The sequence below is a fragment of the Loxodonta africana genome, chromosome 10, assembly GCF_030014295.1.
Source record: "Loxodonta africana isolate mLoxAfr1 chromosome 10, mLoxAfr1.hap2, whole genome shotgun sequence".
In the NCBI taxonomy this organism is placed as follows: Eukaryota; Metazoa; Chordata; class Mammalia; order Proboscidea; family Elephantidae; genus Loxodonta; species Loxodonta africana.
The window spans coordinates 8,007,516-8,034,006 of NC_087351.1; the positions used below are offsets into that span (position 1 = coordinate 8,007,516).

At 40.0% G+C, this 26,491-nt stretch overlaps 1 protein-coding gene across 1 annotated transcript in view; it reads right to left on the reverse strand.

Moving 5' to 3' along the window:
- Positions 1–26,491, reverse strand: part of SEMA6D (semaphorin 6D) — a 751,241-nt gene that overhangs the window by 265,490 nt on the left and 459,260 nt on the right. The window lies entirely within an intron of this gene.

A 26,491-nucleotide genomic window follows, 5' to 3' on the forward strand; every position in this document is an offset into this window, starting at 1 on the left:
GACCCCGTGTGTGTCAGAGTAGAGCTGTGCTCCCTCCATAGGGTTTTCAAAGTCTGCTTTTTTGAAAGTAGATCAGCAGGCCTTTCTTCTGAGGTGGGTCTGGGTAGACTTAAACTGCCAGCCTTTCAAACTAGCAGGCAAATGTGTAAGCCATTTGCGTCACCCAGGGACAGAGGCTGAGAAGGGAGGAAACAATCAGGTCAGATTCCCAATCTCTTGTGATGCAGAGAACCTTAGAACAATCTTAGAAGTCAAGTGTAACTTACTTTTTTTTTTTTTGTTTCCCAGCCTAAGGTAAAAAAAAAAAAAAAATGAAAAATAAAGAAAAGCCAAAACGGGATTTCACAAATTGTGGCATATTTAGACATTTACATTTAAACCAAACAAACAAAAAAATACTTAACACACACACAATCCCATACAATTGTACCATTCATAAGGTAATGACAGGATTGACAAAAATACATATTATTGAAGAGGTGACTCTAAGCAATGCGGTGATTTTAAGCTAAAGCCTGATCTCCTTTGCCTCTGCCTTTCAGCTCTGCCAGCCCATTCCTCCTGTAACTATCACCTCCTTTGAAAATGAGGTCAGAAGTCTGACCCAGGTGAGTCACGGCCTCAGGGGCCATCGGCATGGGGGACAGGGCAGGGGACAACCACATGCCAGCTTGTGGGGAAGCACATGACAGGGACAGTGTGCCCTGTAGGCAGGGAACCCTCTGCAGACAATGATGCTTTGCCCAGGATCCCTAGATCCTTGCATGCCCCCCAGGGCAAGAGGATGGATGTCATGGACTGAATTATGTCCCCCCAAAAAGACGTGTATCCATTTGGCTGGGCCATGATTTCCAGTATTGTGTGGTTGTCCTCCATTTTGTGATTGTAATTTTATGCTAAAGAGGATTAGGGTGGAATTTTAACACCCTTACCCAGGTCACATTCCTGATCCAATGTAAAGGGTGTTTCCCTGGGCTGTGGTCTGTACCACCTTTTATCGCTCAAGAGATAAAAAGGAAAGGGAAGCAAGCAGAAAGTTGGGGACTTTATACCACCAGGAGCAGAGCGTGTCCTTTGGACCTGAGATTCCTGCCTCTGAGAAGCTTCTCGACCAAGGGAAGATTGAGGACAAGGACCTTCCTCTAAAGCCGAGAGAGAAAGAAAGCCTTCCCCTGGAGCTGATGCCCTGAATCTGGGCTTGTAGCCTACTGGACTGTGATAGATTAAGTTTCTCTTTGTTAAAACCATCCACTTGTGGTATTTCTGTTATAACAGCACTAGATAATGAAGGCAGCGGGCTAGAAAGAGAGACTCAATAACGACAGACGTCCAATTTCTCTTCAGCCGGGTAGGAACGAGATGCAGAATCAGAATCAGAGTTCATTTGAAATAAAAAAAATAATAATGTGATAAATCTTACATGTTTATGAAGGCTGGAATTTTATAGTTATTACAGAGCTATATATTTTTTCTTTAAAGGAAACCTTATTTGGAAATCAAAAGTAAAAACAGACAAACTGAAGCTTTTCAAATGGAAATGAGACAGGAATCCTGAAATTCTGCCTCCTTGCTTGGGGCAGTTCTACTCTGTCCTATAGGGTCACTATGAGTCAGAATCGACTTGACAGCACTGGATTTTTTGGGGTTTTGCTTCCTCCTAAAAGTGCCTCTGAGGTTTCCTACAGGCCTTGGGGTTCTGTGCTGCACAGTTTGAAAACTGCTGTTGTCCTTAGTGCCCATTGGGGTGGCCAGAGGCATTAGACTAAGATATGATGACTTGATGGTGGTCATAACAATAACATTAGTATTAAAAGTATATTGCTCTATAGTTTGAAAAGCACATTTACGTGTATTACAGCTTGTAATACCGGCAATAAACTGAACTAGATGAAGTAGACATCCCATTTCATGTGAAGTAACTGACGCCTGAGCACAGTACCAGAAAGTCTGCTGTCTACTTTTGTTGATTTTTTTTTTTTTTTAATTTGGGAAACCAGAACAAAACGAAAATACAAAAAAGTACTGAGGACGCAAGCAGCACTTACCTTCCCACCACCTAAACAAGTATCAGCATTTTGCCATATTGACTCCAGATGTCATTTTTAAAGAAATACGAAATTATAGAATTTCTGTTTTCCTCAGAGCAACTGTGTGATTAATGTAACATGGGCCAAGTTGTTGTTTTATTTGTAAGTGGTGTATAGGATTGTTTAGTGAATTTTAATTTATAGAGGTTTCCAGAGAGTCTTCAGTAGGAAATTCTCTGAAAAATTGTGAACCCCTTTAGGCTAGAATGTCAATTCGTCCATGCCGTTCCACAGCCACAATAAATACTGTGGCTGAGCCATTCCCAATAGCGAGTTTCAGCTTCAGCAATGACCTCATCTTAGAGAGGAAAGGGAAGCTCATATTTTCACACCTGTCTAAAAGGGAAAAATGTGAGGCCCATTCATTTTCCTGTCCTTATAACACTATCTTGATTTCTTTTCAAACAAATAAACAAAAACATCCTCCGTTTTCCTCCAGAACGCCTCAGATTTTTCACAGACTCAACCAAATGATACCAAACCATTTACCATCGAGTTGATTCTGAGTCCTCAGGACCCCTCGTGCGTCCGAGTGGAACTGCACTCCATGGGGTTTTTAGGGCTGTGGCCTTTGGAAGCAGGTGGCCAGGAGTTTCTCCTGAAGCGCGTTGGGATGGGTTGGTTAGTAGTTGAATGCTTAACCATTTTCGCTACAGGACTAAAGAGCTATCGTACATGCCCCAGGGAGTGTACGAGGTACCTTGCATGCATTAGCTCACTGAATTTGCCCAACAATCCCAGGACAGAGCTATTTATCCTACCACTTTACAGGTGTGGGATATCATATTTGGAGAGGTTAAATGACTTGTTCACAATCCCACCATTTAAAAGTGGTACACCCAGATTTGAACCAGGTGTTTCTAATCTACAGTGGGCATCTCTTAACAACAACACAAATATTGCTTCCAATTTATCATGAAAACACAATGACCCAACAAAGAAGCTCTTGAGAACATCTCTGTGCTTTCCTTCATCAGGCGCGTGCTCCCTGTCTCTTCCTGCACATCAAGGAGCTGGCCTTGGGCTCTGAATTCCTGGTACAGTCACGTTTGGCAAGGCAGTAACGTACGGATCGGTCCAAAGCACATTCGGTTCAAGTGAATTTACTCCAGCCCTCCTTACTCGTTGTTTCTTCCTCCGCCCTGTCAACTGCTCAGACCCTCTCAGTAATAACTGCTGGCCAGAAGGGTCTCCATTTCACCCAGCATGGCTCTATCATGGAGCCAGCACAGCAGGTGGTGGCCCATGTACAGTGGTCCATAGGCTTTGGAATCATTCTCTGTCTCCTGTGAACCTAGAAGCTCATGGATTTTAGAGCTGAAAATGACCTCAAGAGATCAGCTCACCCAGCTGTCTACCTTTCTCAGGTGTCAGACATTATCCTAAGTTTGCTGATGAGGTAACTGGGAATCTGCAAAATTACCTGACCTGCCCAACTCATGTACTTAGGGGTGGCTGTGAAGGCCTAAAACTCCGCTATAAATGGCTTCTTTTATTACAATACTAGAGTGTTGTTTCTCGGGGTTTTGAGACATTTAAAGAATTTTTAAATCTTTATAATTGAATTGTAGACCAAGAACAAAATATTTGTAGTGGCGAAGGAAGTTGAGGGCAAGAGATAAACACCAAAAGAGAAGGGCAGAGGGTCTTGAAGGGAAGTGAAGGGGCAGAGAAGATAAGTTTTGCTGACTTCCTGTTTTGCACTAAACAAAATAGTTTTGCATTTCCAATAGTACTTTTCTAGAACGTTACAATGATGCAGATGGGAGAGAAGGAAAGGAAGAGCAATACATTATACACTGCACATCCGTTATCTCATTTAACTCTTCCAAAAACAACCTAAGAAGTTGGAACAAGTCCCCGAACCCTTATCTAAAACCCCTGTGGTTATATGTCTTTCTGATTAAGAATTTTTCAGATTGTAGAAAGGTAATACAGTGTATATATCATAAACTACAAAACATTCCCAGTAGCACCTGGAATAGCATCCTGTAATCAAACACATTGGTAGTTCTTCTGCCAAGTTTGAATATTCTCATTAAGTGGCATTAAATAAAGACCATAAATAGCCTTGCACAATAAGTTCAAGTAAGGTTTTGTTGGTAACCAAGTTCAGGCAGGGTCGGGTTTTGACATTAAATGAGTTATAGAAAAAGTTCTGTTTTGAGAAATTTCTGGAATTCAAAATTGCAGATAAGGGATTGGAGATCTACATTAATATCCTGTATTATTATCATATAAAACATGAAGAAACAGAGGCTTAGAGTTTAAGTAATTGCCGAACTTCCCACAGCTCCTTGCCAGAAGTGAGACTGGAAACCAAAGCCCTCAACGGCACACACCCTTCTTGTTAATTCCTCTTGGGGAGGGATTTTCTTCTCTCAAGGCCAGAAAGGGGAAGCTTTATGGGCAGGCTGACACCTGCCTTCTGTATTTTTTAAAATCTGCCAGGCGGTCTTGTCCAACATGGTGTATGTGGTACACGGACAAAAGACTTAGGAATGAATGAACCCCAGGGTTTGTAAGTGAGCATGAAGGAGATTGTTTGGAGATGTCATAGGGTCAGGCTTCTGTAAGCTCATAATTAAGATGGTTGTCAGAACCCCTCAAAGGAGATGCTGATCACAGATTTGCACTCCCCCCAAATGAGAGGCTTGTACCAGCCAACTCTTGCCATTGCCAGGGAGGGTAAAGGATGGTGTGAGGGCAGTTCTGCTACAGGACATTGGCAAAGAGGCATCACGCTTAAGGGTTCTGGCTGTGTGGATCTTTATGATGATAAATAACCTAAATAAATTATGAAACTTTTGTTAATTCCAGAAATATTGGCGAAGTGTTTTCTACATGCCAGTTACAGTACTAGAGTCTACTGGGAATATAAATTAAGGTTTATTTCCTGCCCTCCACGTCATGCCCAAAAGACAGAGAAAGAGGTAAGGCACTCAAGGGTTTAATTATAAATTGAAGTAGAGAATGAGTAAGGTCAGAAGAAAACTATAAACGAAGGGCTGTGGGAGCTAAAAGTAGGAGATCAGGAAGGGCTTTGGAGCAGATTTTTGAAGCAGGAGGTAGGACGGGCGATGAGTAGATGTAGGGAGGAAGGTTTTCTAGGTAGAAGGGACATAATGGATCAAGGCCAGCTGGTCTTTGGCTTCTCTGAATTTCTGATAAGAGTGGCATATAGTGTAATCTCTATTTATTTCCTTAATTCTTCACATTTTTCTTAAAATTTTTAATGGACTTCAAAATTATTTTTAAATGTACAATTTACTGGTTTATAGTAAATTTGAGTTGTGTGAGCATCATCACAATCCAGTTCCAGAATATTTCTGTCACCCAGTAAAATTCCCTTGAGCCCATTTGTAGCCAATCCCTGCTCCCACCCCAGGCCCAGGCAAACACCGATCTGCACTCTTGCCTGGAGATTTCATATAAATAAAATCAGACATTGTGTACTGTGTTTTTACAAAAATAATGCACACCTTCTACATTTGTTTGCCGATCGTGCTCCCCCCCAGGAGTTTTCTTACATGTGCTATGTTATTTTTTTTTTTTTACAGCAACATGTAAAACAAAAAATGGCATAGTGGCACTTATTTTCATGAAAATACAGTAATCTTTTGCATCTGACATCTTTCACTTTCCGTAAAGTTTTTGAGGTTAATCCATATTGTAGCATGTATCAGTAGTTTATTCCTTTTGTTGTTGAACAGTGTTCCATTGAATGAATGTACCACAGTTTGTTTATCTATTCACCACTTGATGGATATTTGGATAGTTTCCAGCCTTTGGCTATTATGAATAATGCTGCCGTAAATATTTTCAAACAAATCTTTGTTAGGACGTATATTTTAATTTCTATTAGGTGTATTACTAAGTTTATTAAGATTGTGGGTCTTATGGGAACTTCACCTTTAACTTAAGAAACTGCTAGAATGTTTCCAAAGTGGCTCTACCATTTTACACTTTCACCAGCGATGTATGAACTTTCAGTCTCTCCACATCCTTTCCAACGTTTGGCACTGTCTGTCTTTCTCACCACAGGCAGTCTAGAGAGCGAGCATCTCATTAGATTTGCAATTCCCTAATGACTATGGTGTTGAATACCCTATTTGAGTCTAGTCAGATATATGATTTGCAAATATTTTTCCCAAGTTATCTCTTGCGTCTGACAAGTGTCTTTTGAAACACAAAAGTTATTCATTTTCATGAATTCAATCTATCAGTTTTTTCTCTTATGGTTTGTGCTTTTTCAGTGTTGTGTCTAAGAACTTGTTTAACCCAAGGTCATTAATTATTTTCTCCTAGAAGTTTTATAATTTGAGTGCTTACATTTAGGTCGATGATGTATCCTGAGTTAGTTTTTTAGTATGGTGTGAGGCATAGGTTACTTTTGTTTTTTTTTTTTTGGAATTGTCCCAGCGCCATTTTGTTGAAAAGACTATGCCTTTTCTGCTGAATTGCTTTTGTGTTGTTGTCAAAAATCAGTTGTCCATGTATGTGTAGATCTATCCTTGGACTCTGTTCCATTTATTGGGTTGCCTATCTTCACGTCAATACCACATTATGAGTCCTCCAGCTTTGTTCTCCCTTTTCAGCGTTGCTTTTGCTACTCCAAGTCCTTTGCATTTTAGAGTTCGTTTGCCAATTTTTACAAAAAAAGCCTGCTGGGATTTTGATGTGATCACATCAGATCTATAGGCCGATCTGGGAAAAACTGGTGTCAAACAGTTACTGGGGCTTCAAAAAAATACTGAGTCTTCGAATCTACAAACATGAAATGTTTTTCCATTATTTATTTTTCTTCAAATTTCTCTCAGCAGTGTTGTGTATTTTTTGGTGTGCAGACATTGCACCTCTTTTGTTAAATTTATTCTTAATTTATTTTCTTCCTTTTGGTGCTATCTTGAATGGAATTGTTGTATTCATTTTATTAAGATTTATACATTGTATATAGAAATAAAATTGATTTTTTGGCATAAGATCTTATATCCTGTAACCATGCTAAACATGCTCGTTTATTCTAGAAAACTGTGTTGTTGTTGTCATCTTAGTGTTTACTTATTGCACTTCTTAGAAAATCCAGTACAATGTTGAATGGAAATAGCATGAATGAGCTTCCTTGCCTTGTTCTGATTTTAGGGGGAAGGCATTCAGTTTTTCATTATTATGATGTTAACCTTAGGTTTTCACAGATGTCGTTTCTCAGAATGAGGAAGTTCCCTTCTATTTCTAATTTGTTGAGAATTTTTATCATAAATGAGTATTGGATTTTGTCTGATGGTTTTTCTGTGTCCATTGAGATCATTGTGTGGCTTTTGTCATTTAGTCTACTAATATGGTGTATTATATGAATTGATTCTCAGATGTTAAGTGAACCTTATGTTGCTGGGATAAATTCTACTCGATCATGGTTTAAACTTTTTATATTTTGTAGAATTCAATTTGTTTTGTGAAGGAATTTTCCATCTATGTTCATGAGAGATGCTGGTCTTTAATTTTATTTACTTGTAATGTTTTTGTTAGCCATTGCTATCAGAGTTTTACTGATATATCATAGAATGATTTAGAAAATGCTCCCACCTTTATTTTCTGAAAGAGGCTATATAGGATTGGTATTTCTTCTTTAATCGTTTGGTAGAAATCACCAATGAAATTCCTGGTCCTAGACTTTCCTTTGTGAAATATTTTAAATTCCTAATTCAATTTCTTAAGTTGTTTTTGGTCTATTCAGATATTCTATTCCTTTTTGAGTCAGTCGTGATAATACGTCTGCCCAGGAATTTGTCTATTTCATTTTATTTGTCTCATTTGTTGCATAAAGTTCTTCATTATATTCCTTTATTATCCTTGTCATTTCTCCATGGTCAGTAATGATGTCCCACTTTTATTCACGATTTTGGTAATTTGTGTCTTGGTCAGTCTAGCTCTCAATCTTTTTGATTTTTTTTAAAAAAAATCTTTATTTTAATTGATTTTCTCTCTCTTTTCTATTTAATTGATTCCTCTCTAATTTTTATTATTTCTTTCTTTCTGCTTATTTGGATTTTGGCTCACTCTTCTTTTTCTAGTTTTTTAAGGCTAAAGCTTAGATTATATAGCTTTGAGTTGACTCGACGGCAGAGGGCTTGTGGGCTGGGCATGGGTATTTTTAAAGCTACAAATTTTCCTCTAAGGACAATTTTAGCTATATTTCAAAATTTTGTCATGTATGTTTTCATGTTTGTTCTTCAAATTATTTTTAACATACCATGTTTTTTAATATCCCATGCATCAGGATCGAAGGAAGACTCATTAACAACATGCAATATACTGATGACACAACCTTGCTTGCTGAAAGTGAAGCGGTCTTGAAGTACTTACTGGTGAAGATCAAAGGCTATAGCCTTCAGCATGGGTTACACCTCAACATAAAGAAAACAAAAATCTTCACAACTAGACAAATAGGCAACAACATGATAAATGGAGAAAAGGATGAAGTTGTCAAGGATTTCATTTTTTTTGGATCCACAATCAACACCCATGGAAGCAGCAGGTGAGAAATCAAACAACTCATTGAATTGGCCAAATCTGCTGCAAAAGACGTCTTTAAAGTGTTAAAAAGCAGAGATGTCACCTTGAAGATTAAGGTGCATCTGCCTCAAGCCATGGTATCTTCAATTGCCTCACATGCACACAGAAGCTGGACAATGAACAAGGAAGATGAAAGAAGAGTTGATGCATTTGAATTATGGAGTTGGCAAAGAATACTGAATATTCCATGGACTGCCAGAAGAATGAACAAATGTGCCTTGGAAGAAGTACAACTAGAATACTCCTTAGAAGTGAGAATGGGGAGACTTCATCTCACACACTTTAGACATGTTATCAGGAGGGACCAGTCCCTGGAGAAGGACAACATGCATGGTAAAAAGAGGAAGACCCTCAATGAGGTGGATTGACACAGTGGCTACAACAACGGGCTCAAACAGCAACGATTGTGAGGGTGGTGCAGGACCAGGCAGTGTTTCATTCTGTTGCACGTAGTGTCACTATGAGTTAGAACTGACTCCAAGGCATCTAACAATAACAACAACTACCTGTAATCTCTTCTGTGATCCATCGAGTACTTATGAGTATACTTTAAAATTTTCAAATATTTCAGGTTTTCTGAGGTTTCTTTCTGTTGTAAATCTCTAATTCTATCATGGACAGAGAACATACTTTATGTAATTTTAACTATTCAACATTCCAATACTTTTTCTTTTTTTTTGTGGTCTATTCTGGAGAATGTTCCAGGTGCACTTGACAAGGAAGTGAATTCTGCAGTCGTTGGTTGGAGTGCCTTGTAAACATCATTTAAGTCAAGCTGATTGATAATCTCGTTCAATTCTTCTACATCCTTATTGATTTTTTGGCTAGTTATTCTAACAATTGTTGAAAGGTAGATACTGAAATCACTATTATTCTTGAATTATCTATTTCTCCTTTTAATTCTGACATTTTTTACTTCATGCATCTTGGTGCCGTGCTGTTAGATATATATACATTTAGAATTGTTATATCTTCTTGATAGATTGACACTTTCATTATTAAAATTTTTTTTCTCTAGTAATATTTCTTGTCTTGGAATCTATTTCATCCATTACATTCCAGCTCTCCTATGGTTACTGTTTGCATGGTGTCTCTTTTTCTATCCTTTTACTTTCAATCTATTTGTGTTTTTGAATCTAAGATGTGTCACTTTTAGACAGCATATACTTGTTTTGGTATACAGTCTTACCTTGAGTGTTTAATCCAATCAGAATCAATATAATTATTAATATTGTTGGATTTATGTCTGTCATTTTGCTATTTGTCCCATGTCTTTTTGTTCCTCTGTTCCTCCTTTACTGCCTTTTTTCCCAATAAATATATATTAAAATATCATTTTAATTCATCTTTTTTTTTAGTATGTATATTTTTACGTATGTTCTTAGTGGTTGCTCTAAGATTACAATACGCATCTTAACTTATCAAAACATATTTCAGAAAAATACTAATTCTGGTAAAATACAAAAACTTTGCTCTAATATATCTTCTCCCAGTTTGTGCTATTATGTCATATATATTACTTCTATACATGCTATAAACCTGACAACACAATGTTAAAATTATTGTTTTATCCAGTTTTCATATTTTCAATAAATTAAGAGAAAAATGAAGAAAAAAGAAAACTTTCATGAAATCTTTTACACTTACCCATATTTAGCATTTTCCTCACTCTTTTAGTGCTTTGGAATCATATTCCTCTCTGTTTTTTCTTCTTTCTTTCAACAAAAATGACTTCCACTGGTATTTATTGTGAGGCATATCTGCTAGCAAAAAATTCTTTAAGTCCTGGTTTATCTGGATATGTCTTTATCATCATTTTTGAAAAATGGTTTTGCTGGATATAGAATATTTGATTGATGAGAACTTTTTTCCTCTGAGTACTTTGAAAGTGCCACTCCATTGACTTTTGACCTCCATTGTTCCTGATGATAAATCAGTTGTTGATCATTCCCTGTAGGTAAAGAGTCATTTTTCTCTTGCTGTTTCCAAGATTATCTCCTTATCTTTTATATAAATAATTACACTATAATGTGCCAAGATATGGATCCCTTGGGTTTTTCTATATGAGGTTCATTGAGCTTCTCAGATTTGTAGATCAATATTTTTTCATTAAATTTGGGAACTTTTCAATCATTTCTTCAAATATTTTTTCTGCCTCTTTCCTCTTCTCTGGAACTGCAAGTACATGCATGATAGTATGCTTGATGTTATTCCATAGGTCTCTGAGGCTCTGTTCATCTTTCTTTCATCTATTTCTGTTCTACAGATTGGATAATCTCTATTGATCTATCTTCAGGTTCATTTTTCCCCCATCATTTCAAATCTTCTCCTGAGCCCTCTAGTTAAATTTTCACTTCAGATATTTTACTTTGAACTCTAATATTCTAGAATTCCTTTTCAGTTCTTCTTCTTCTTTTTTTTTTTTAATAATTTCTATTTCTTTGTTGAGTTTCTCTACTTGTTGAGCCATTGTTATGTTTTCCTTTCATTCTTTAAACACAGTGGCCTTTAGTTCTTTGAACAAGTTAATAATAATTGCTTTGAAGTCTCTGTCTGCTAAGTCCAATATCTGGAGACAATCAAGGGCAATTTTAATGTTTCACCACCACCCCACTGAACCCTGTCCCCTGAATATAGTCACATTTTCTTGTTTCTTTGCATGTCACACACTTTTTTAGTGCATACTAGAAATTTCAGATAATATATTGTAGCAACTCTGGATTCTGACTTTCCACCCTGCGTGTTGTTGTTTCTGTTATTATTTTCTTTCTTTGTTTAGTAACTTGTCTGGACTAAATCTGTAAAGCCTGTCTTCCCTGCAAATTACAGCTGCTGATATCTCTACTCGGTGTTTTTGTTTGTTTTGTTTTTATTTTAATGCCTAGTTTCCTAGGGATTATCCCTATGTCTGAACAGCTTAATTTTAAGGCAAAGATTTATCACAAGTTGTAGTCAAACACCATGAGATTCCATTCTCTGCTAATGGATCTGTGTGTGGGCTGGAGAGCACATTCAAGTTTCAGGCCATTTTCAAGTTTGCCGTGGCTTTTGCCTTCTGTCAAGCTTTCTCCCATTTCCTCTGAGCATGTAGGCATGCTCCATCAGCCACGAATGTTTGGGTGGCTTGAGCCTGCTCCAGTCTTTCTGAACATCTCAGAGCCTCCAGTCAATTCAGGGTATGTAGAGGGCTTACCAAGTCCTCTATGCTTGTCTCAGCTCCCAGAACACCCTGTTAAATCTCTGACTGGTTGATGGTCCACTGCTTTCCCCAAACAGGACTGCAATCTTAGGCTAGTAAAACCTCCGTCTCTCCTTACTAGCTTGCAACTAAGCGTACTGCTTTAACTGCCAATGCTCTAGTACAAGTGAGAACTCTCTAGCATGGATAGCAAGGCTGCTCGTTTTAATGGGCCAATAGAGCTGGAAAGGATATGGGAGCAGCCACTGGCAAAAATATCACAGATTTATACTATTCTTACTCAAAGTTCAGGAGTTTTCATGAATAAATGCTTGTTAATTTGTTGTATACCTTTGATTGGTTAACAGAGTACTGAGTTGTTATTTCTGATGGTTTTGTCCAGTTTTATACTTGCTTTTGGGGAGACAACTTGTTCACCTTCCCATTCTGCCATTATGAAAGACAATTTCTCACTTTAAGATTTTGTAACAGTCTTGTCCCTGACTTCTTCAGCATTGTGCAATGGCTCTTTGCTGTGTCATTACAGTGACATTTTTCTAGTTTCCTTTGATTCTAGTGACTTTGAACATAGGGCAGGTTAATTCTGGGGATGGATAAGCTACCCCAATGGACAGGACCTTCATGCCAATCTATTAAACTACTGCTTTCCCAAGTGTCTGTCAGTTTGTCATACTGGGGGAGCTTGCATGTTGCTGTGATGCTGGAAGCTATGCTGCTGGTATTCAGATACAAGCAGGGTCATCCATAGAGGGCAGGTTTCAGTTGAGCTTCGAGACTAAGACAGACTAGGAAGAAGGACCTGGCAGTCTACTTCTGAAAAGCATTAGCCAGAGAAAGCCTTATGAATAACAGTGGAACACTGTCTGATATAGTGCTGGAAGATGAGCCCCCCAGGTGGAAAGGCATGCAAAACACAACTGGGGAAGAGTTGCTTATTCAAAGTAGAGTTGGCCTTAATGACATGGAAGGAGTAAAGCTTTCGGGACCTTCATTTGTTGATGTGGGATGACTCAAAATGAGAAGAAACAGCTGCAAACATCCATTAATAATTGGAACCTGGAATGTGTGAAGTATGAATCTAGGAAAATTGGAAATCATCAAAAATGAAATGGAATGCATAAACATCAATATCCTAGGCATTAGTGAGCTGAAAGGAACTGGTGTTGGCCATTTTGAATCGGACAATCATATAGTCTACTATGCCAGGAATGACAACTTGAAGAGGAATGGTGTTGCATTCATCATCAAAAAGAACATTTCAAGATCTATCCTGAAGTACAGCGCTGTCAGTGATAGGATAATATTCATACGCCTACAAGGAAGCCAAGTTAATATGACTATTATTCAAATTAATGCACCAACCACTAAGGCCAAAGAAGAAGAAATTGAAGATTTTTATCAGCTGCTGCAGTCTGAAATTGATCAAACCTGCAATCGGGATGCATTGATAATTACTGGTGATTGGAATGCAAAAGCTGGAAACAAAGAAGAAGGATCAGTAGTTGGAAAATGTGGTCTTGGTGATAGAAACAATGCCGGAGACCGAAAGATATAATTTTGCAAGACCAACGACTTCTTCATTGCAAATACCTTCTTTCACCAACATAAATGGCGACCTTGCCAGATGGAACACATGGGACTCAAATTGACTACATCTGTGGAAAGAGATGATGGAAAAGCTCAATATCATCAGTCAGAACAAGGCCAGGGGCCGACTGTGGAACAGGCCATCAATTGCTCATATGCAAGTTCAAGCTGAAACTGAAGAAAATCAGAGCAAGTCCACGAGAGCCAAAATATGACCTTGAGTATATTCCACCTGAATTTAGAGGCCATCTCAAGAATACATCTGACACACTGGACAGTAGTGACCTGAAGACCAGATGAGTTGTGGAATGACATCAAGGACATCATACATGAAAAAAAGCAAGAGGTCATTGAAAAGACAGGAAAGAAAGAAAAGACCAAGATAGATGTCAGAGGAGGCTATAAAACTTGCTCATGAAAGTCGAGCAACTAAAGCAAAAGGAAGAATTACAAAGTAAAAGAACTGAAGATTTCAAAGGACGTCTCGAGAAGACAAAGTAAAGTATTATAATGACATGTGCAAAGAGCTGGAGATAGAAAACCAAAAGGGAAGAACACGCTCGGTGTTTCTCAAACTGAAAGAACCGAAGAAAAAATTCAAGACTTGAGTTGCAATAGTGAAGGATTCTATGGGGAAAATATTAAATGACGCAGGAAGCATCAAAAGAAGACAGAAGGAATACACAGAATCATTGCACCAAAAAGAATTTGTCAACATTCAACCATTTCAAGAGGTAGCATATGATCAGGAACCGATGGTACTGAAGGAAGCGGTCCAAGCTGCACTGAAGGCATTGGTGAAAAACAAGGCTCCGGGAAGATAGAATATCAATTGAGATATTTCAACAAACAGATGCAGTGCTGGAGGTGCTCACTCATCTATGCCAGGAAATGTGATCCAACCCAATGCAGAAATTATAGAAAAATATCATTAACATCACATGCAAGCAAAATTTTGCTGAAGATCATTCAAAAATGGCTGCAGCAGTATATTGGCAGGAAACTTCCAGAAATTCAGGCCGGTTTCAGAAGAGGACGTGGAACCAGGGATATCATTGCTGATGTCAGATGGATCCTGGCTGAAAGCAGAGAATATCAGAAGGATGTTTACCTGTGTTTTATTGACTATGCAAAGGCATTCGACTGTGTGGATCATAACGAATTATGGATAACATTGTGAAGAATGGGAATTCCAGAACACTTAATTGTGCTCATGAGGAACGTTTACATAGATCAAGAGGAAGTTGTTCAGACAGAACAAGGGGATACTGATTGGTTTAAAGTCAGGAAAGGTGTGTGTCAGGGTTGTATCCTTTCACCAAACTTATTCTATCTGTATGCTGAGCAAATAATCTGAGAAGCTGGACCATATGGAGAAGAACAGGGCATCAGGATTGGAGGAAGACTCATTAGCAACCCGTGTTATGCAGATGACACAAACTTCACTGCTGAAAGTGAAAAAGACCTGAAGCACTTACTAACAAAGATCAAAGACCACAGCCTTCAGTATGGATTGCATCTCAACATAAAGAAAACAAAAATCCTCACAACCGGACCAATGAGCAACATCATGATAAATGGAGAAAAGATTGAAGTTGTCAAGGATTTCATTTTATTTGGATCCACAATCAACAGCCATGGAAGCGGCAGTCAAGAAATCAAATGACACATTGCATTGGGCAAATCTGTCGCAAAGGACCTCTTTAAAGTGTTCGAAAGTAAAGATGTCACCCCGAAGACTAGGGTGTGCCTGACCCAAGCCATGGTATTTTCAATCGCATCATATGCACGTTAAAGCTGGACAATGAATAAGGAAGACTGAAGAGGAATTGATGCCTTTGAATTGTGATGTTGGTGAAGAATACGGAATATACCATGGACTGCCAAAGGAACAAACAAAACTGTCTTGGAAGTAGTCCAACCAGGATGCTCCTTAGAAGCAAGGATGGTGAGACTGCGTCTTAAATACTTCGGACATGTTGTCAGGAAGGATCAGTCCCTGGAGATGGACATCATGCTTGGCAAAGTGTAGGGTTAGTGGAAAAGAGGAAGACCATCAACGAGGGTATTGACACAGTAGGTGCAACGATAAGCTCAAGGATAACAACTGTTGTAAGGACGGTGCAGGACCGGGCAGTGTTTCATTCTGATCTTCATGGGGTCACTATGCGTCGGAACCGACTGATGGCACCCAACAACAGCACAATAATCTGTTGCTAGAAAATGACAAGTTTATTCAGGTATCTATGAGTTTTCTCATCTCTAGCACTCTTTGGAATGTCTTACTTCCCTCTTTTCTCCAAGTTGCTTCTCCAAGACTCTGTTCAATATCATCTATTCCACGAAGTCGTTTCTAACTACTCTACCTCTCTCCGACTTCCTCTCTCTTTGAACTCTTTGGTTCTCATTTTTGCCATTACTTCAGGAAATAACACTGAGCCTATCATATATTCTTCCCTTAACTATTCTTTTTATGCACTATCCTTTCTTATCCCCCCAGGGAGATCACATTTATTGATGGCAAAAGCAAACCTATTATTATTTTTTATGTCTCACAGATTTTACCAAAATCCTATAACTAGTGTGCAATTTAGAATTACCTGATGGAAGTGGACATGATCAAGTGATTGGTTGTCTGATTGGTAATCCTAATCTTTCGGAAAAGTTGGTATCATAAAAAAATATTTTACACTCTTCGTCACCCTATGCAAGTCTCTGCATGCCTAAATCACCCTATTTTTCAAAGTCTAGATCACATGCCCTCCTCATAAAGCCCTTCCTGATTCCCTCCCTCTGGAAGTTCCAGTGCATCACATACTTTGTGGTATTTTCCACTTTCCATCCTGCATCACAGCTCTCTATGTAAAAGCCGTTTCCTGGTGTATTAGAGCATCAGGTTTGGGCAAGGATCTGTCTCTGTAACATCATTGGTAGAATGTCCTGGAATACAATGGACTTGGTACTTGTGCACTAAATGAATGGATGAATGGATGAGGCTCAACATTGACTTTATGAGTTTCACGTAGTTTGTAGAATGCAGTGGCTGAATACAGAGAGTGTGTTCTGTAAAGTGACAGTAGGTCACTGCTAAAAAATAACTTACAGATAAGCTAGGCTAGTTGTTTCTTTTCAGATGGATCACTGAGGTCTGGTGATGTGAATGACCTGACCCAGTGAATTAGCAGCAGAGGTCTCTGGGTGGCTGTTGAGGCTGCCTAACGTGCTATTGCCCACTCCTCTCTCAGGTATGCACAGACAAACTGCAGCACTGCACACGTTCCAAGCAACTACTGGCTTCATCAGAATTCCAGGTTTCACTTAGTGCTTCGCTTTATGTCAACAAATTTATATTCAAATCCTTTTACCACCAACAGTGCAGCTGACCTTGCATTCACTGTAGGGTGACAAATTAACGGGCCCTTTCTAACTGCAGATTTACCAGGTCTAACAACCCAGGCTTTTTCCTTTGATGAAAAGAAGTTAATAGACCCCAATGTATCGACTGGCCCTTAACAAGGAAGTAAATTCAAAACTAACAAGAAAATGTAAACCTGTTGTAATTTCCCTAACCAAAACAGAAAGCAAACAGACCCCACTTTCCATGATGTGTGCAGCTACTAAACTTTAATGACAATATCAGTTCTGCTTGATGAGGGCAATAGTAAGTCCTCGGTTCATCTATTATAAAGATTGGAATGCAGGCTGATTTCTCTGCACTTGGCAGGTGGCTGAGCATTAGTGAGCTAATGCAGGCCATATTCCAGCAGTGCTTAATGAAGGCAGCACCCAAGACATCAACTTCAAGCAAAAAGCTTATCTACATATCTGGCTCAGACTTAACACCAGAGCACTGCAGTTGTGAAGTTGCTGATGTTTTAGTGTATGTTAACCTCAGATTAAAGAAATAGTAAAATGAAAAAAAGAAAATATTCTTTTTTTTTTAAGGCTGTCCAAATTAAGTTAGGTAGCTAACTGTCAAAGCCATGCTTTCATTTTACTGTGGGGTGGTACTATGGGAAAGGGCACTAGTAGCCTGCCTGCTGTGTGATAGGCAATCCCATAGATAGGTATCTCCCTCCCATTCTTTTAAAAGAATCCATACCTACATTTTATATGAAGAAGCTATAGAATTCTTCCTAGGTCCATATCCCCTTTACCCATTCTGCTACACTGTGCCATACTTGAGTCCTGTCCTCCATAGGAGAGGATTGTACCTGTTCTAACTAGTAAAAATTGCTCTCACTTATTGAGAATGTACTATGTGCCAAGCTCTGTACTCGATGCTGTACACTGTCTCATTCAAGCACGACAACAGCCTGTTAAGTTAGGCATGGTCACGTGCATTTTAGAGATGAGATATTCAAGACTCAGAGAGATTAACAGACATGCTCAGAGTCACGTAACTAGTAAGGGATGAAAACAAGGTTTTGAACCTACCCAAAACAGCCTTTGCATTGACACCTTGATCTCAAACTTGATTTTGACTTTGAGCATCTAAAAAACATGACTTCCAGTTACTGTTCTCCATCCTTTTGGCCCAAATCTCGTGGAAAATCAGCTCACAGTTCTAGCTCAGTTATAGTCCCCTAGGGCTCATCCTCTCAGGAAGGAGTCTCCACAGAGAAGCAGAAGCCATCACTGAAGAGTGGCTTTGCAGAATTTTTCTCCTTTAGTTCTGTATGTCTCAAATATCTGTATTATCAAAACACCAAGCTATCATGCTGTATACTTCTGTAGAATGGCAACAGACAATACAACACATAATAACAACACTAGGAAAGCCAAGAAACTTTTTTTCTACTGCGTTTTACAGCCCTGATGGCGAAGTGGTTAAGGGCTCAGCACTAACCTAAAAATCAGCAGTTTGAATCCACCAGCCGAGATTTGGGAACCCTAGGGAGCAATTCTACTCTGTTCTACAGGGTCGCTATGAGTTGGAATCGACTCAATAGCAATGGGTTTGGTTTTGGTTTTTGTATACACAGTGCCAGGAATCACGCCTCACCCAAAACAGGTGTGCAATACATATAAATTAGACATTTTTGATAAGGTAGTGTTCTCACAAAATTTATTTCTTCCTCTATTTAATATGATTATCTTTATCTATTCATTACACACAGTGATGATGATAAGTGGAAAATGCAGAGAATAAAATTTTATTCATGCTACGATTACAACCAGGAAAAAATTATGAGTGCATATGGAGGATAATTGGGAGGGAGTACAAAAATGGAAGCCGTAATTTGTCAGTGTGGTGGGATTGTGGGATAACTTTATTCTTCCATTTTGATTCTTGTTAAAGCTGTTGTAGTGTTATTGGGGCAGTAAATAATTTTTAAATTATTTAAAAATAAATACCAATTAAAAATAAAACCAGAAAGGTATGTGCCAACACCATCAGGAAGCATTAAACATAGCATTTCCATTTCTGCTGGAATTCTGGCTTCTAGTGAGGTCTTTATTCTCACTTTCAACAAAGTAGAGTCAACTCCCAATAAACTGTGTTAACAGAGGGAAGCGATGATGAGGGTCACCTCAACACAGGCACGACTGGGGGGCCCAGGGGATCCTGACCAGCTACAGTTAAGTCCCCAAGTTGTGAACGTCAACTCTAGCTTGCCCTTTAACATTATGTAAATCTGCCTGCGCTCTGGAACGACTGAACCAACACCTACTCACAAGTTCTTCAGGACAGTCACTTTCACTTGCCGCACGTGCAGCTTTTAAATCATTGAATAGGCTTGGAGCCTTTTCTTGCACTAAAGGAGGGCTAAGTAAGAACCATGTACACCTGTGGTGGCTTACCTACAAATTCTTAAAGACACACTTCGGAACGGACCTCTCTGTAAGTCTGGGACTGCCTGCACGCCACTGGAAGTCCCTCTGTTTCCTATGGGCCTTAGAGCCTTATCTGAACCGAACTGTTCTGTGGACCATTTGTAAGTAATTTATACTGAGTACCATGAAAGCATCTAGACTTTGGGTTCCTTGCCAGAATATGACCCAAACTGAAGTCATTGTCTATGACATGATATGATTTGATTATCACGAATGGTACTGCAAGGTCTACAGTACTGGCTTGTAAAGCGGGATCCCCTGACAAGTGACATCAAGTATACTGTGGGGACTTATCAGAAATGCAAATTCTCGGGCCCCTCCTCAGACATACTGTGTTTTAACAAGCCCCCAGATGGTTCTGATGCTCAGTAAAGTTTGAGAGCCGCTAGCTAAACACACCCCCAGCTTGTCCTCACCCTCCGCTAGCCTAAGTGCCTTTTCCAGGAATGATCACTGAGTCTAGATTACTCACTTTACTCTTTAAAACAATAAAAGCCATTATTAAAATGCAAATGTTCTGTGTGTAAGCAAGCGGTGATATTTTAACATGCCACTAATGTGTTTAATGGAATTGATTTGTCGGTTTTCCTTGAAAGAACAGATTCTTTAGGGTTTGGGAATTGAGAGTCCCTGGGTGGTGCAGGAGCCCTGGTGGCACAGCGGTTAAGAGCTAAGGCTGCTAAACAAAGGTTGGCAGTTCGAATCCACCAGCTGTTCCCTGGAAACCGTAAGGGGCAGTTCTACCCTGTGCTACAGGGTTGCTATGAGTCGGAATCAACTGGACAGCAACAGGTTGGGTTTGGGTTTTGTTTTTTTTTTGGTGGCGCGAATACTTAAGCACTGGGCTACTAACTGAAAGGTTGGTAGCACCTCAGAAGAAAGACCTGGCAATCTGCTTCCAAACAGTCACAGCCATGAAAAACCTATGAAATGCTATTCTACTCTGCAAACATGGAGTCACTGTGAATTGGAAGTGACTTGAGAGCAGCAGGATTTTTGTTTTTGGTTTGGGAGTTGAGACAGTTTAACAGTAGAGAAGAGTTCTAGGGTGACAGAGCATGGCCCTGGGGGCTAGAGGGCATCACAGAATATAGGTAGGTGAGCTGGGGTGGAAGACATGAGACCGTTCTTCAAAGGGGTAAATCTGTGTCCTACATACAACACACCTACCTCTCAGGCTACCTGAACCTACTTCCTGTTCTTTAAAGTCCAGTTCAACATCCTTGGGAAGTGGCTCTATCCTATCTCCTCTTCCTGTAAGTGGGAGGTGGATGCATCCATTCTCTGCACACACAGTAGGCCATTGGTATTTAAGATGGACCTGAATATGAGGCTGGAAGCCTTATACTGGGCTTCCATTTGGAAGCCTGAACTCTCGTTTACAAAACACTGCCTACTTATGGAATGCAAAGCTATTTTCTGTCAGAGCAAAAATAAAGTGGGGCTCAAATCTTGTCTTCATGTGTAATTATGAATCATTTATCCTGGATTGGTGCTGCTGAGCACAGTTTCATCGCAGGATCACTGTAATCCTTCTGAGAACACAGCCCTCCTTGCTTCAGCACTTCCCACTGAGGGCTTATTAGAGAAAATACACTGACACTCTACAACCAAAACAAAACCTTTACCTAGACTTATCAAAGACGTTATCCACTGCAGTGGTGTACAGCGAAGGACTTGGGTCTGTGCCCCCTCCATGTAAGGCCCCATTTATTACCTGTGTGTCACTTTAGCCTGCCTGTGCAGCCACAGATCTTGCTAGAAATGAGCAGTGGGATGATAAAAGAGTGAAAAACATGAAGCTGCTCTCTTAGACATTGAGGAAAAGTAAATCCTGACATCACTGGCACGCATTTCCTGTCTGGGTAGGAGTATGGACAACCCTAGGCACATCCAGGCTGTGACAAAGTTGCTACACACTTCTCTCTACAAAGAGCACCTCCTTTTCCAAACACCAACCTTTCAGTCAGTAGCATAACGCCAATCAAATGTACTCCTTTCTTCAGAAAATTCGTGTTCACACATTGTTCCCCTCACTCCAGGCTAAGGGGCAAATAGGGAAGCTGGAGAGCATAAGAAGGACTCTCAAGCCTTAGCACCTGAGTTCAAATCCTGCCTCTACCACCTAGTAGCTGTGTGGCCTTGGGCAAGTTACTCAACCCTCCTGTTTGTCGATTTTCACATTGATAATGTGGTGACAAATATGGCTCACAAATGGGCTGGTTAGAGAGGTTAAGTGCATATATCCCTTGGTGCTTGGGATGTCCATAAATAAAGGTTTGTGTTCTTTCCCACGTCTGTCTTTTTTTTTTAGTAATTTTTATTGTGCTTTAAGTGAAAATTTACAAATCAAGTCAGTCTATCACATATAAACTTATATACACCGTACTACATACACCCAATTACTCTACCCCTAATGAGTCAGCCCATTCCCTCCTTCCAGTCTCTCCTTTCGAGGCCATTTTGCCAGTTTCTAACCCCCTCTACCTTCCCACCTCCCCTCCAGACAGCAGATGCCAACATAGTCTCAAGTGTTCACATGGTGCAAGTAGCTCACTCCTCATCAGCATCTCTCTTCAACCCATCGTCCAGTCCAATCCACGTCTGACGAGTTGGCTTCGGGAATGGTTCCTGTCCTGGGCCAACAAAAGGTTTGGGGACTCTCACTGCCGGGGTCCTTCTAGTCTCAGTCAGACCATTAAGTTAGTCTTTTTATGAGAATTTGGGGTCTGCATCCCACTGTTCTCCTGCTCCCTCAGGGGTTCTCTGTTGTGTTCCCTGTCAGGGCAGTCATCAGTTGTAGCTGGGCACCATCTAGTTCTTCTGGTCTCAGGATGATGTAGTCTCTAGTTCATGTAGCCCTTTCCGTCTCTTGGACTCGTAATTACCTTGTGAGCTTGGTGTTCTTCATTCTCCTTTGATCCAGGTGGGTTGAGACTCATTGATGCATCTTAGATGGCCGCTTGCTAGAGTTTAAGACCCCAGACGCCACACTTCAGAGTCCCACGTCTTTCTTTACCCCTTCTCATTTGCATCTTTCTCCACCGGTCACATTTTAGGTTTTTCACTTTTCTTCCTAAAATGGGCTGCTTAGAGCACAGGGCCCCTGGAATGGGTTTCTTCCTTATTCCGGACATTAAGTTTCTCAAATAACATATACATCTTTACATTTAGCCTGTGTTTTAGAACAGGGTTTGGAGAAGTCCCTCAGATACAATCTATTCATGTACAAACATTCTGTTGCCTTCTTATGAAAGAAGACTGAAATGTCCTTTGTAAGCTGGGAATAATATAGGGGAAAAAAAAAAAATGTTTGTCCTAACACCCAGCTGAATGAAACCTGGTTGGCACCCCAAACACAACTTTGTTTCTAATCATGATTTAAAGTCTTTTTACACCCTCCCCGCTCCGCCTCCCTGGTTTTCTCTCTTTCCAGTCCACTATTCACTGGTACAATGCATCAGTAGCTCTAAAATATCTCTTTCAGGCAGGAAACGTGAGCCCTGAGCAGGACCGCAACACACCAGCAAAAAGGAAAAGGGCGATAAGAGTGGGCATGGGTGAAGGGTGTTGTATGCAACCCCACTGGGACATCACCACTTTAGAAAACAATTTTACAGCCATATAGTTAAATTAACTGGTAGTTAGAGGCAATTACATGATAAAGTAAAAATATTTATGTTCTTTACAGCTCCCAAACCGTCATTTGAAGTGTGACAAATTTTTAAGTAATTTCACCTGCAACTTTTGAAAGATTAGTTCTCTGACTAAGGGCCTAAAATTGAAACTGGTTGCCACCATGAAATAAAATCGAACCTATCTCCCCACATAATTCTGCTTGAATGTAGTGCTCGTGAAATGTCTCACAGCTGTAGTTCCCATGCTCAAAGTCTTCATTTTCTAAGCTACCACGATTTGAATTTAAAATTGAAAAATGTCATTGCCCCTTAGAAACATCAAACATGTGTGTACACACACACACACACACACACACACTCCTTGGTGTCTTGCCCTGTAATCTTGATGATAAGCATAAGCTCACACTGTCTTTCCTTTTATTGTTAAAAAATATATTGGAAGCCATAAGCCATAAAAAGAGATAGAGAGCAATCGCCTACTGTTGTGTCTTCTACACAGCCACTTTATGGGTGCTCAGTACCGTTTTTGTCTCTTCCCAGGTACACTTACATTTTACATTGTACATGTAACCACAGTGTATATACAATTTTCCATTTTTCGTGTTGCTGCGTAGTCTTTACAACCATCATTTTAATTGGCTGCAAAATATTCCTGTGAATAACTGCACCGTAACTCATTTCACTACTCTTGCAAACCAGTTGCCATCAGGTCAACTCCGACTCATAGTGACCCACGGGCTGCAGAGTAGAACTGTGCTCCGTTGGGTTTTCATAACCGTGACCTCGAAAGCAGATCCACTGCTGTTGAGTCGATTCCTTCTCAGAGCGACCCCACAGGGTTTTCAAGGCTGTAAATCCCTATGGAAGCAGATTGCCACATCTTTCTCCCACAGAGCCACTGGTTTCGAACTGCCAACCTTTCGGATAGCAGTTGATCCTTGCTTTATCCACTGCGCCACAACAGTCAGGTTTCTATCAAGGTGCCTGTGGGTGGTTTCCAAATGGCAACCTTTCAGTTAGCCCGTTAAATCTGTTGCTGTCGAGTCATTTCTGACTTACAGTGACCCTATAAGACAGAGGAGAACTGCCCCATAGGGTTTCCAAGGCTACCAGCCAACTGGTTAACATTGTGTCATCCTGGGAACCTATTATTCTTCTACTGCTGGGCATTTAGATGGATCCCGGTACTTCACTATAGTGAACAGTGCAGCTGAGCACTATGCATATGACTTTTTCTTTTATTCTATTTCCTCGGGCTAGATTCCCACAAGTGCGATTCTTAGGTCAAAATGCATGTACTTTTTTTTTTGGTAGCTCTTGACATCTAAGGTCAAGTTGCTTTTCAAAGTGTTTTGCCAATCTATAAGCCCTCTAGTGATATATGAGTTCATCTCCACCTCTGTGTATTTCCTAGCAACATGTTTATTTATATGGTTTCAATGATATTATTCATAATTCTAAAACATTTACTAGGCCTTTGAATCTTTGGCCTTGTCTGGAACCCTTTTATTCTTGTAGTTTTAATTGGTATCAGTATCACAACATTCAAATATAAGTACATTCATGGACACATATATACACAGCCCCAGACATTAGACTTGCACAGGTGTTGGGGGTGGGAATTCAGTCAAATATTTGTCCTCATTCATTGAAAGCACTAAAATGTGAAGGAAAAGGTAGCCTGTGGGGTTAAGTTTCCTCTTCCTCACCACATTCTCACTCTTCTTTCTACTAATTTCCTGCCTGATCCTAGTCCCCAGCTCCTGCTGAGGTTGTGTTCTCTTTTATTCATGGCAAGACACCAGTCTCTGTGTATACTGTCAGTCCACCTGGCATTTTACCATGTGGTCTGACTGCCTCTGAAGGTCACAGTGAAAATATGTGTATATTCAGTCAATCCCTCATCATCCCAGCCTTGCAAACGTCCCTGACCCAAGTACACAAAGCACTGCCCATGGTGTCCTGAGCTGAGTGGGCTTCTTGCTGACTGTGGTAGAGGACAAGGGGTATATGTGCGCCTGGCCAGCCAAACAATAGCTCACCTCTCTGAGCTTCCACCAATTCCAATCAGGAGTTGTGGTCATCTAATCACGAGAGAATGGATCAGAGCCAGCAACTCATTTCACAGAGGTCATCAAGAGCCCAGAATAGAAATAAATTTGAATCAATACAATCAAAAAGTGAAAACCTCCATGTAACTGGAGGTGCAAGGTGCAAAGCTTATCGATATCCTGAGTTGCTGTGGCTCTCATAAAAAAATCATAGCTTCAAACTTCCGCATATGATGGATCTAGTCTAATTTTTATTATACTGTTATAAATAATTTAGGTCTATTTTAGAGTAAGTGTGTACTTTTAGAAAATGATAACGCCATTTTTACTTTTATATTTCTTTCACAAAGATTTTGCCCCCATTTTGGGACAGCAATCACAAGTGTTAGCTCCTTGAGTTTGTAGACATCAGTTTCCCAGCCACAAGAGTGATTGAAATAATAATACAGGCATCAGATACCTCTTGAATAATTCTTGCAAATGAGCCTTCCGAAATGAACTGCTCTATTCATTTGATGGGTATGGTGCCCACTAGTCCACTGCTGCTTAGGACCGGGCGCACGAGACTGGACTGGGGGAGAAAAGAGGCTTCCACTCCGTAGCTGGGTCAGCCCGTCAGTAGAGATGAACGCGGTTATGGTGGTTCTCACGAGAGCGCCCTTAGATTCTTTTGCTACAGCTTGGTTTTCACATTAGGGAACACATTTTATATCTTATAAAATAGGTGTTGTTTATATCAAGATCTATATACAAAATTAGCTGAAAGCAGGAGCAAATAGCATTGAGCTATTTGTCATTTAATGGAGAGATGTGAAGGGGAACTCTATGGCTGGCTATGCTCTTTTTCCTCTCTTTCTTGTTAATTCTGCCTCTCCCCTCCCCTGTGGTGTTTGAGAAGTATTTATGTTTTGTTTTATTTTATACTGCTAATATTAAAAAATGGACCCAGAGACGCTGACTGGCCACTCTTCATCTGGGTCAAAACCATGTAAGCTTCAAAACTTGGAAGGAAAGAAACCCCTAGCTCTAAAATTTATTTTTCAATCACTGTTGCTCGCTCTCTTTCAATTTTAGGATTCCATGATATAATAAAAATAAAAGTACCGACATAACGTATTAGCCTCTCAGACCTGCCAGCACACGCGCAGAGCCTCTCTTCCCTTAGATTGCCCATGCACCAAGTAGCTTCGGGATGAAAGAAGGGAACTTGAAGTGGGACATCCAGATTTCAAGACCCTACTCACCAGCTCCTGTGCAAATTTAGGTAAGTTGTTGTTGTTGTCAGTTGCCATATAGTCAATACCAACTCAAAGCGACCTCATGCGTTATAGAGTAGAGCTGCTCCATGGGGTTTTCTTGGCTGTAATCTTTATGGAACCAGATTTTCAGGAGTTTTCTTTTGCAGTACCACTGCGTGGGTTTGAACCACCAACCTTTAGGTTAGCATTTGAGTGCAAACTGTTTGGGCCACCTTAGGTAAGCACTGGGACTTCAATAACAAGTGTAAGATTCTCAGTG